This window comes from Lutra lutra, unplaced genomic scaffold (assembly GCF_902655055.1).
Source record: "Lutra lutra unplaced genomic scaffold, mLutLut1.2, whole genome shotgun sequence".
In the NCBI taxonomy this organism is placed as follows: Eukaryota; Metazoa; Chordata; class Mammalia; order Carnivora; family Mustelidae; genus Lutra; species Lutra lutra.
Genome location: NW_025923834.1, coordinates 187,787 through 199,233, shown reverse-complemented (window position 1 = coordinate 199,233; position 11,447 = coordinate 187,787). Strand labels below are relative to the sequence as shown.

Genomic DNA, 11,447 nt, shown 5'->3' with positions numbered 1-11,447 from the left:
CTTCCAGCTGGGACACCTGTGATTTCAGAAAAGAAAACAGTATGATCATCAAATCATGCTTTGTCCTGTTTGCATGACTCTTTTGTTCCCTGGGGATGGGAAAAAAAAAACAGATAGGGAAGTGTGCTAGAGGCCCGTGAGCCCCAAAGAATGAAGAGAGCAAAATGAGTCATGCACAAATGGGTCCAGTATTCCTACAGCTTCCACGTTCTGGGCCCCACTGGACAAAATAGGTGGCAAGGAGTAATAGCTGATACCCTTACCAAAGCTCACTGCCCTCCAGATGGTAGGTGATCCTGCTGTGGTTGTCCCGCCCCCTTGCAATATGTTTGGGATTAGGTAGCATTTGGTAACAGATTCTCACTCAAACTTATCCCTACCCTGTAATTTGTGCATGCTGAGATTTTTGTATGTGACCTTGATTTAAAAAGCCAGAAGAATTTTGTGTCTCCCACAAAGAAAGCTCATTGTACCACCCTATTAAAAAATGGGGCATCTTTCTCTGTCATTCCTGGGAATGTTCACATGCCTGTCCATCTAGCGAAGCTAGGGAGAGATACACAGAATGTTCAGTCCACTGGTGGGGCTCGGCAGGAAGAACTCAGGGAGTTTAGCTTGGGGGCAGCATACATGGAAGTGTATAGAGACGTTGGGTTACATGGGTATGGACTGAGCAAGCTGTTGCTGCATCAAGAAAGGTCAGGGAGGGGCTCCTGGGTGGCTCAGTGGGTTAAAGCCTCTGCCTTTGGCTCAGGTCATGATCCCAGGGTCCTGGGATAGAGCCCCGCATCAGGCTCAGCAGGGAGCCTGCTTCCCTTCCTCTCTCTCTCTGTGTGCTTCTTTGCCTACTTGTGATCTGTGTCTATCAAATAAATAAATAAATAATTAAAAAAATAAAGGTCAGGGCAAGGAGCAGAATTGGAGAGAGAAACATTGACTCTGAACTTTAGCTACAGGGAATTGAATCAGAGTGACCTCTTCAATCCTAATGAGGGTAAACACTAATGTGCATGCTCCGTTGTACTGACAGGTAAGTTCATCCAACCAGCGACTGTCACGGTCATTGTCAAGACCGTTTCTTTGCCAGGATCAACCTGTGAGGCTCCTCCCTGTCTCTCACCTCTTCTAGGAGAATGTATTTCTTCAGAAGAACACTGTGTGGCAGGGTTGCATTCAATGCAAGCACAAGTACCCTAGAGGCTTCTATTTCTTCCTGAGTCATGCATGGTCAGGAAAACCAAAGACACAGGATTTCTATGTACTGACATCTGTGCATTCCAAAAGAGTCCCCATCCACAAAGTGATGATTTTTTCCAGTCTTCCTTTCCTGTGGCATGTGGGTGTGTCCTTCGAGTCAGCAGGACCCAGTTTCCCAGGAGCCCCCCCCCCATCCTCAATCAGGAACCCATAAGTTCATGAGAGAGTGGAGGCCAGGCAAGAGAAGGGTACTCTCTAACCTGGCCATGTAGCAGATTGTCGGGATGTTTGATCAGGTGCCAAGCTAATGATGAGGATTTCCTGGCAATTGCCATTTTCCAGTGAGCCTTCCCTCTGTGCATTCAAGATGTGAGCATATTTGTAAGGCTAGTGATTATGTTTTGGTAGACTAAAGTAACTTCTGATTGTTTTGTGTTTTGACCATGTCTGAGAAATGTCCCCAGCTAGGACAGATGTGGGCCCCTTCCTTTCTCCCCATCCCTGTTTGAGGAAAAGGAATCCTAAGCAACCCTACAGGTGTATCTGTGGTCAGCGAGGAATGTGGTGTCCTGGGGGTGTGCACAGTGAGGATGAAGGAGGTTTGGCTTTGAAACTTTGACCCGTGTCCTGAACTCCATTAAGTGGGAGATGTCTTCTGATGAAACACATGCACTCATCACACCCACATTCCCAGTCCCGTCGCATCGACCCACACAAAAATAAGCCTCAACTCTCAGACGCACCAAGCACACCACCTGAATGACCTACTGGTTTGCAGGGACTGTAGCACAGGGTCCTGGCTTTCTACAGGGCATTCCATTTGTTCAGTCCGCCACAGCCTCCATTCTGAGCAGGAACTCAGAATGGGGGAAGCCCTCCAGACCAAAGGAGGAGACAAAGCCCTACCTTGTTCTTCAGCTAGATCTGTCCCCCAAAAGTAACTGATGGGAGAATATGTACATGGTCCATTTCTGGTTGCCACCTCCTGCAGTTGGAGAAAGGGAAACCCAGTGAGGATCCCAGCATCCTGTGCACACCATGTGCACTCATCGCTGTGCTCTTGGTGTCATAAGCATGCCAGATGGGATGCAGTCATTGAGTTTATGATCCAAAGACGGAGGAAATGACCTCCAGAAAAGGCTCCAGCTTGGAATGTCAAATCTCTTAAGTCCATTTTCTTTAGCAACTCATTACAAAACCATTTTCCATAGACAGAATGACCTCCTGGAAAATGCTCACTACCATCCATTGCCTAAGGAATGGTGGTGACGTTTTCTCAGTGCCCCTCTAATTACGGTGCCCGTTAATGGTATAAACTCACTGCAGGCTCTCAGCACCAAGGAAATTGTCTTTCCCCTCTGGCATGTACATGTCCAGATGTTCATGGAAAGAGAAATCAAATACTGGTTGTCCCTCAGAAGCACAAAATGACTTTACTGAGGGGACCAAGAGGCTCAGACATTGAAGCTTCTGCCTTCAGCTCAGGACCTGATCCTAGGGTCCTGGGATGGAGCCCCACATTGGGCACCCTGATCAAAAGGGGAGCCTGCTTCTTCCTCTCCCTCTGCTACTCCCCCTGCTTGCACTCTCATGTGCTCTTTGTCTCTCTCTCTCTCTGACTCTGTCTTTTTCCTTTCAAATAAATAAAATCTTGAAGAAAAATGGGTTTACCTGAGGGAGAGTTGGTGTTAATTCCTCTGCCCTCAAAATGGGTAGCTCTTCCATCAGGTCCTCAGTGGGAGCTAGGAGGATACAGAGCCACTGTGAGGACACTGGTGTGGTTTCTTAGGAAGTAGGCAGGGAGTTTGGATGGATGAGGACAGGAGGCGTGTGTGTGTGTGTGTGAGTGCATAGGAGGTACGGACTGCACTACTGCTGGGCCTTCTCCTCGGTGCAGAGAGGAAGGGATGCGAGAGGAGCAGGAAGGTAATGAGAAGGTTTTTGTCTTTCTAGCTAAAACGAGCCCGATCAAAGTCAAATAGTCAGTCCAATACATGTGAGCCCTAACCTGGCTTCTGTGTGAGGACCAAGTCCCATAACCTCTCCTGACTGACGTGCCACTGAGGTGTCACACACTGCTTCTTTGGACATCAGTTCTGGGCCCAAGTTCTACATATACTGTGACTATATGCATCACGTCTCTAAGATTTTCCATGGCATAAAAAGCAGTCTTGCTTGCTGGAATGAATTCAACCCTCAGAAAAGAAGCCTAGTGGTTTTCTTCACTCATTATTTGTCATTAGAAAATCCCATGAACAACGCTGGAGAACACTGACATCGTAGCTTACGTAAACAGCTGGCACCATCAATGAGTTTGAGATATTCCTTCCACTATTCTTGAGCAGTACCGTGTGTGTTTCCAATGAAGACCATGGCTGTCAAAACCCTCCCAGGTGTTCTGACCAGTGGGAAGTTCCTTACACAAAGGACTCTTAGAGTGTGGGCTGACACTCTGTAGGCCAGATTTGTAGGAGATTTGCCACAGATGTGTTGGGTCCAAAGCTTCCAACCAAGCTTGACCTTGATTTCCTATTTGCCAGTGGTGTGTGAGTGTGTGCTTAGAGAATTTGAACCTTCCTGAGGCTTACAGAAATCTTATCAAGTACACTAAATTCCCTCTGTTATGCTTTTCTGCTATTGGTCATGTGTACACACTGAGACTGGTTATGACAGATGTTGCCCTGTTCTGTCGTCCATGGGTCCACACCCTTTCCAGCATTATGGGCTTGAGCATGAGGATGTGGCTTTTCTCTGTGTACTTGAGTCCAGAGACCAGGCTGTAATCTTTAACATGGGCTTCTATCCTTGCCCCAGCTTCTGTGACCTTGGAGGCCACTGTGTCATGATGGTTTTTTTCGGGGACCTTTTTAGAATCTAGGGTTTTGTCTGTATGCACAGATGCTGGTGCCCCTTTGCTAGCTAGCACCTATGGTACACCATGACCCCTTGGCTGAGGGACTAACACAGGTGTGTAGGCCAGAGCAACTTTCAGATTGAAACCTGAGCTCAAATCTTGGCTTTCCAAGTAGGAAGTCAAGGGTTTGGATCATTCATCTCTGCACCATGCCCGTCTCAGAAAAGCAAACGGAAACATCCTCCAGGTACATCTGTGGTGAGTAGGGGAAGGAGTATGTAAAGTGTGCCAGGGTGATGAGAGTGTTTCGGAAGGGTGACACTTTGATTGTGATGAAAGTGTGAGAAATATATCCTGAGAAAGTAACACATTCGTGTTCACAAATACATAGACACAGAGAGACAGACACACAACCATGCACCCACACACACAGGGCCTTCATCCCACATGCACACAAATCACCACGTCCATAGGTACTAGTTCTTCCAGGCTCTGTACAACGTGGTGACCGTGCCTCACTGGACAGTCTTGGTCAGTATCCCCCAACCCCCATTCCTTTTTGGAACCCAAAATCAGGGGCAGGCTTCTTTGTATTCTAGATTTCCTCCCAGAGCCCGATGCTCTTAAATACATACAGCTGTCATTCCTCCCAGCATCTACCTGTGATTGGGGAAAGAAAACACAGTGAGGATCCCAGCATCCTGTACGCTGTTGGGCCAGCCCTTTGGTTTGGGGAGGACTTCAGGCAGTTAATTGGATGAAGTCCTGTGGTTGAGTCCATGTCCCCCAACCCGAGTTAAAGAGGACACTTTGAATGATGCTGGAGCTTTTTGTGGCAGATCTCCGAAGTCCATTCTGATCAAAAGATAGAACATTCTTTTTCAAGGACAAACCTTTTCTGCTGAAGAAGTTGTTTGATCCCATCGAGTTTGTAATTGAGGCTGTCCTGTGTCATCACCCTTTTTGGGTCCACTGTCCATAAAAGGTTGGACCCAGCATTCCTCCACAAGGGGAAACTGCTGCCCCCTTCCTCTAGGAGGTGAAGTGCCAGATTTTCATCCTACATTGATGGAAGTAATCAAGGAAGGAACATTTCAGTCTCTGAGAAAGAGAGGCAAGCTTACCTCAGACAGAGTTGGGGCACCATCCTCTGTCCAGTCCCTAGGAAGGTCATTGGACTGGCCCTCCACAGGATCTAGGAGAACACAGAGGAACTGCCAGGACATTGGCTGCACTACTCAGCAATGATTCGGGTAGTTAACTCTGCTTGATGTGTATGCGGGGACAGAGTGAATGGATGTGAGAGTGACCAAGCAAGGCCTGACCTACTGCTGGGCCAACATGCTTGGTGTACATAGAAACACAGAGGAGGGGAGAAGGATAGAAAAGGGAAACGGGTCCTTGGCTTTCAAATTGGGGGGGGGGGGTGATCAGTGGGTTTTGACCTGAGCATCAGGGTCAATCTGGGAAACACTCAAGGCACACTGGGTTTCAGGGCGCAGTCCCCTGAGCCCTCCTGCCCACTGTGAAGCCAAGCCAGCTTGCTACTTCTTCACTTAGTCATGAGGCCAGTTCAGCTGTCTACCCTGCATCTCTGCTGTGACCCTATCGGTCCTCTATTGCCTTGGAGTAGTGGGTTTTTTGGTGATGGAAGCTAAGTAATATTGACAGTTGTATTTGTTAGTACGTGTATGTTCAGTGACACTGCTCACATCCCTGATGCTTTGTAGACATCACTGCCATCTACATGGAAAGCATTGCCATCCTATCTCATGGAACCTCTGTACCCATGATAACAGGACCGGCCATCCTCCTTTCCTCCCTGCACCGTACTTTCCACTTTCTGGGTCTACGAATGTCTGTACTCTAGTGTCCTCAAAGCCTGGGATCATTAAATGTACTTCTTTCCTTGTGTGCTTGCTCTCAAAATGTGTGTTAGGTTTCCAAAGCCTATCTATTTCCTAAAATATTGAAAACCTTTGATTCTTCTTATGCCTGAATAGCACTCCATGATGTGTATATATACCATTTAATGTGTCCTTTCCTCCCATGATGGATTTGAGGGCTGTGCCTGTCTATGGCTATTGGGAACCCAGCTGCCTTAGACATCTGTGCACAGATTTCTGTTTCCTGAATGAGAAGACATCACAGAATGCATCTGCCCAATTTGTAGAATGGTAAACATATGGAATGTACTGGGTACTTTAGTTCCCCAGATGTTGTGAGGTCGTTTGTTCTTTTGAAGGTATCTAGCACACCCATGTAAGATGTGGCTAATGGATGGAAGTGGAGGGGGAAGATCCTGAAACCTCCTGTTGTATTCTGTTCCATTTTTATGTTCAGTGTTACTGGTGGAAAACATAGTCTCTTCCTTCCTACACATCTAAGAACCATGTTTCCTGGAGAGACCTATAGAGACCTGTGTGTTCCAGAAAGACCTAAGATCCATCCCTTCAGCTAGTAGACACTTTTTTCCTGTGCCCCTTGGATCCAATTTGAATGAGAATGTCATCTTGACTTCTGGACTTAATGGTGACGGATGGCATAGAGGGAAACTGCTACCAGTGAAATCATAGGAAATTGTGTCTCAGCAGTTTTGAAAGATTCGGTTATGTCTGTGTTACTGACTAGAAGAATGCGTCTCCAATCAATGTAATGAGTCAATATCCAAGGTGCCTTCCTCGATGTCCCTGATGGGGTAGACCCTATCCTGGAGGAAGAACCAGACTTTCTTCTTTTGTGGTAGTGGAGGGGCTGGCATGGTTGTGGGTGGCTCCACATCCTCAGGGGAAAGCTCCAAAGAGATTGCAGGGAGACACATAGAAATAGAGAACAGTGTCAGCATCTTGCTGTCAGAAGACCAGAGGGGGATTCGACATTCTTTACTTCTTGTCCAACCATCTGCTCCCCCTACTCACCAGCTGCCCAGCAGGCATTCCTCCGTCCAGGTGGGACTTAGGAAGAGGTCCCCGTGTGCTGTGCTCTGAATTCTGCCCCCCTCCCACACCCACAGGTTCTGTGGGCAATGGCTTGTATTGAGCAGACATTACAGAAACATAGCAGAGCACCGTGAGCATGCCTGATGGCCTGGATTCACATCCCATTGAGCAGCCACACCTACCCAACAGCGTCCCCAAGAGCCCTCTGTGCCTGGTTTCACTGCCCTCCGGCTTAGACGTTAGTGTGCCATCATGGTGTCCCAAGTGATTGACCACAAGGATCCCCTGGGACATAAGAAAGAACAGGATGCTTCCCAATTGCTCTGTAGGTGTTGAGGAACAGACTGCCTATGGACTCGGCTAGACAGCTGGCTGTGGGTGAATCCAGACAATGGACTTGGGATGGCTCCACTGCACAGGAGGACGGAAGCTCCCTCTTTATCCTTCACATGAGAACAATGCTTTACAGCCAACAGAGAATCCGTGTCCCTTTCTCCTCTCCTCCCAACAGCAGTACTGATGGGAGTGGAAACAGGCTGGAAGCCCCATTTCACAGTGGAAGGCACTGAAATGTAGGGTGATAAAGGGACTGTCCAGAGTGGCCACCCTGATGAGGGATGGATCTGGGACAGGAATGCCGTTGTTTCCCTGTGGATGGAGATCCCTGAGCCCCTGACACCCACCCAGTGCCCCTGAGAAAACGTCCTGAACCCCTGAACCAAGAGCTCCCTCACAATCTCAAATTCCCCTTTGCCAGTGCTTCTTTATGGGAGAATGAGTGCCACGAGACCAGACTCAGTTCTCAGTCACCTCTGTGTTTGGGGCCCTGACATAAAATATGAGACAGTTTCTTCCAAATGGAGCCCTAGTGAAGGACCAGGAATGTGTAACATTGGCTACGTTCCCCCACATGTTTACAAGGTCAGCACTGTCACCGACGACCTCCTGAAGGCCAGTTGATCCCCACTGCTACTGGTGTTCTGCTTGGCTCCCAAGCTGATTCAAACTCCAGGTCATTCCACTCCTAACTGTCACACTATGACCCTGCCGAGAATTCACTTGCCTTCAGCTGGCCAATCCTGAGGAGTAGTTCATGGTAAGAATTAACATGGAGGTGGCCATCTGGGCTGGGAATGGTTGGTTTAAGGAAGAAGATGTATGATGCTGAATGAACTACTCTTGATGTGAGGACCGTTCTGAGGAGCCTGGATGGAAGTCAGGCTACCCTCACTGGAGTGATTTCCTCCCTACTCTCATTCTTCCCCAACATCCCGTGTCTACTCGCAGGTCTCTTGATCCCCTCTGGAGACTGTAGTTTTAGGAGACAGTCTCCTGTCTCCCTCCATAGGCTGGACCTTGAGAACCCAGCCCAGAAGTATCTTTGAGTCCCCTGTGCCGCTGCCAAGTGTTCTTTCCACCCACCCAGTGTCACAGTCCATTCCCATCCACTCCCAAGCCTCATGCAGACGGCCCGCGAAACCCTCCACATCAACCAATGAAAACACCCCGATATCTTCCAGTGTCTCTCCTTCTAAAAACAGCTGCATTTCGACTGCTGACTGTTCCTCTCTGATTTTGTCATCTCCATTGAGAAGAAGTGACTGGCAATCCCTCCCCCTCAAATGTGTTGCCTGGGTCGCACCAAGATTCTCTTGACCCAGGGACAACAGATTGTGGGGTGACCTGTGTGTGTTCACTGTATGACTCTGTCTGAAATTGGCATTCCGAAATGGTACGGTTTTCTGAATGTAGAAACGATTTAAGGAAGGCAGCTTCACCAAGAAATCACACTGAAATAACACAGGAAAACTAACCAATACAGGCATCTAAGCAGGAGGAGAAATCAGAGGGTGGAAAGGAAAAGCCAAAGAGAAGAACGCAGTCTCTGTAAAAGTGAAGCAGCCAATTTGAGAGAAGAGAATTCAGAAAATTGATAGGCACATACCCATAGAACAGCAGTTGAGATTTCCCACTGTGGGGACCTTTACACCTGTTCACCAAACTGCAAGGGGCACGGCTCACAGAGTGGCAGTTGAAACGGAAGGATGGGTGCATATCATCAGGTCACCATGGCGATGGCTCATGACAGAACTCTCAGAGTGAAGGCATGCCTACACACTGGGGGGTCATGGAGGGAATTGGGTTGGGGAGGGGTCGATGGATGATGGGCATTGAAGAAGGCACTTGTGATCAGCTCTGAGTGGTGGATATAAATGATGAATTCTACTGCAGAACCAAATGCTGCTCTGTAAGTTAAGTAACTACTTTTTTTAATTAAAAAAAGATACTCCTGAGGGCACATAGGAGACTTAAATTTTCATTTTACATCTGCTACTCTGTAAAACTCCTATTTATACGAGATTGTTTCACGAAGTCTCTCTAGGATTTCTTGGTTGGCTTAGTGGGTTAAGTATTGGCCATCAGCTCAGGTCCTGCTCTTGGAGTCCAGGGATCAAACATACCATCAGACTCTCTGCTCATGGGGGAGTGTTTCTCCCTCTGCCCCTCACCCAAGTCATGCCTGCTGTGTCAAAGAAGTAAAATATGTAAAAAAAAAAAAAAAATTCTTCCTGCGGAGCTCTCCTCCCCAGGAAGGGCTTGTGTTCCTTCCAGGAGCCCCTTGGAGCCAAGGATGACAGTTACTAATATTGTCTGTGGGGCGGATTGCCTGAGCTACGAGCTAAGGATGCAAACATATGTCCATCATTTTCCAGTGTGTTGCATTAATTTGGATCCCAAGGTGCCCTTTCTGCAGGGGACAGAGAGATACTCTTTGAAAACACTGGATTCCCGTGCGTGTCAGATTTGAAAGACCCTTAGTGCACTGACCTCCATCTTGCCTCCCACCCATCCTCAATCTCTGATCTTCAGGAAGGGTCGCCTTTTGTGGACAGTGGGTCGTCTCCACCACTGGATGGCGCCTCCGGGGCCTGCATACATGGCATGAATGCATTGTGTCCTTACATGGACACAGAGGATGAGGCAGGTTACAGCCACGCAGGCCCATCTTGGCTGCTGTGGTCAGTCTGTGCACTCTGATTTTGGACCCAAAATCTCTCTGCTGGTTTTACCCCTTGTCCTTGCAATCCCTGGAGCTTGACATGCAGGGGGCCATATCCATTTTAAGTCCCTGCGGGACTGGCCACTGCTATGTGGTCTCTTGGAAAGTGACAATTCAGAACTCCTTGGCAAAATCCCAGGGGATATTGGCATTTGCAGGTAGCAAATATAACGTGATCTCTTTAAAATAGTTTCTAACTGAGGTACCTGGGTTTCTCAGTCACTTAAGCAGTTGTTTTCGTCTCAGGTCCAGGCCCTGGGATCGAGTCCAAGTCGAGTTCCCTGAGCCTGCTTCCCCCACTGCCTCAGCCTGCCGCTCTTCCTACTTGTGAGCTCTATGTCTCTAGCAAAGAAGTGAGTACAATTATTACATGATAAATAAACACATTAATAAAAATGAAACGTAAATAAAAATAGTTTATGATTTCTGCAACATAATACTATGGGGGGAAAAATGCCGAGTAATAGCATATATTTATACATGACAATATAATTGTCATGCTGCTTCAGGTAACACAATTATACTATCTTATCCAATTGATATCTAAATAGATCATTTTTCTGGCACAGTTTTGGAAAAATTTCTTAATGATCTTTTGAAAATATGTACTTTTAAGGAATTAAGTTTTGAATAATATAAGTAATCTCTGTAACTTTGGCAAATGTCAGATAACAGATAATTACAACTTGGCGAGGGTTTTCTTGGTGGTGGTGGTGTGAAAAAAAGTATAGCTATTTAGAGTACCTTATAGACTATGATGGAAGAAGTTGGATGGATTTCTGATGTTCTGTCAAAATAGACATTTCATTTCCGACACCTGGGGCTGGTTCTTTGGAAAGCAATTTTCCAAAAAGACCAAACTGGGAACACATCAATTTCAGGAATCTGAATTTAAGGTGAGGTGGACTTTGGCATTTTAATGTTTCCTCTGATGTTTGCCATAACCTGAAGAGGTACAAATAGCCTCACATGGCCCTTTGGATTAGTACATCATTGTGTCAGTCAAGAAGTGGGTGCTGGGAAAGAAAGAAGCATAAAAGGACACTTCTGTTTGGGGAATTAGGGACCATCATCTGGGAGACACAGAGTGGAGAGAAAACAGGTATGCAACCGATTTTGAGCAGGTAGTACAGGTTCATGAGGGAAAAGCACAGGCACTTGTTTTGAAAGAATGATGATGAGTGCTGGCAGCTAACAGGCATTACATTGTCTCTCTTTTATTCCAGTGTAGAAGGATGTGTACCAGGTGGTAGTGGATTCCCAATGAGCATGTCCTTGCACCAGAAGTCAAAAGTTCACGGTGCTTGGATACTTGAAACAGGATATGGGCCTATGGTTTCCTTCCTGATTGTCCTTCACACTCTAGTTTCAGAGTGGCCCTCTTAGCAAAGCTTCC

The 11,447-nt window shown here is 47.2% G+C and overlaps 1 pseudogene; it reads right to left on the bottom strand.

Moving 5' to 3' along the window:
* Window positions 1-537: 537 nt before the first annotated feature.
* Window positions 538-5,277, bottom strand: LOC125092657 (uncharacterized; annotated as a pseudogene).
* Window positions 5,278-11,447: the final 6,170 nt, after the last annotated feature.